Source organism: Phocoena sinus, chromosome 1, assembly GCF_008692025.1.
Source record: "Phocoena sinus isolate mPhoSin1 chromosome 1, mPhoSin1.pri, whole genome shotgun sequence".
NCBI classification, from domain to species: Eukaryota; Metazoa; Chordata; class Mammalia; order Artiodactyla; family Phocoenidae; genus Phocoena; species Phocoena sinus.
In genome coordinates, this window is record NC_045763.1 from 75523261 (window position 1) to 75524731 (window position 1471).

The window sequence follows — 1471 nt, forward strand, 5'->3', positions numbered from 1 at the left end:
AATCTACAACTAGTTTCGCAAAGTAGAGAAGAGATACGTGTACATAAATAACTGTAATTGGTGATGCATATATTGTTGATAGACATAAAAGTATCATTTAAAAAATAAACCGTAGGTAAGTTCTTATAAAACACTATAGAGGGAGAAATAGTTGTAAAAGGCAGCTCTAAGTATCTCAGATTTGAATGTGCACATGAAACGCCAGGGGATGGTATTGAAACGCACTCTGATTCAGTGGGTCTGGAATGGGACTTGAGGGCTTGCATTTCTAACTAGAAGATGTTGCCGGTACTGCTGGTCCACTCACCACTCTTTAAATAGCAAGGCTCTAGGAAAGATTTCACCTGCATGTTTGAGGGAACTGGGGATGGGGAAGAGGGGAGGAGTATGAGACTTAAGGATAGTTGAAGTCAGATCGTTGAAATTTGTGAATATCACACATACTAAGATATGAATTATAGTTTCTAGGCACCAAATCTAACAATTCTAAATTAGTAAATTAATTCACAATAGGTATTATGTTTCTCACTTTCAAAAAATCATTTGTTTATGTCAAAGATCCTGGCTCATTTCTCACTGGGTGGTAATAGTCATTGTTTTGTGCTGTGCTTTGTTCCTTTCAAATGTCTATGTTCTGTTCTGTACATGACAGTACAAAGAGTTCTGTACCCTGATTCACATTTATAATGACCAATAACCAAATAACAGAAGAATCTTTTGCTCAATAATGTACTCTAACATGGAAGTTTAAACTTACAAAGCTTTTTCTTGAATTTCTCTAGCAGGTTGCCTTCATATAAAACTTTCACTGATTTACGATGTTAAAGGGGATTTTTTTAAGTAGTCTAGAAAACATGAGACAGGCTAATAGTAAAAATGCAACAATTTTCTGGGATAGGCAGACAAGAACAATATTCACAGTGAAGTTTATGTGGAGGAAAAAAATGCTACCCTTTTCTGTGAGACTGAATGTGCCTAGGAGGGGCACAGCACATCATGCACTTTTCACAAGGCAGTGCAAGTACTAATAAAACAATCCTTGTGGGATCGAATATGCATTTGGTATGCAGTTTAGTTTTCATAGGTGTATAGAATACTCCTTCAACTTTGTCCTTTAACACTAAAGGAAAAGAGAAAACTTATACTAAAAAACCTGATCTTCTCCAGAACTAAAAGTAGTATCAAATAACAGTTGTCCTTCATAGCCAAATACAAGACTGTTAGCTGGTGATGGTTTTTTCTTTCTTATTCTTTCCTTTAAGAGATTTTACAATGCAATGATTACTGGATATACAGCAATCATCCTCTCTCTCAAGGACAGCCCCTGAGAATGGTCCAGGCCAGGGTTGGTGAGTTTTCTGAGGTCAGATCAGGCATTGTTTCCACTGATGACACAGTCAGCACAGTTAGAATAACTGGAAGCAAGGGTAGAGAAGGGTATGGAAAACACATTCTAAAGCTATGGCAAAAA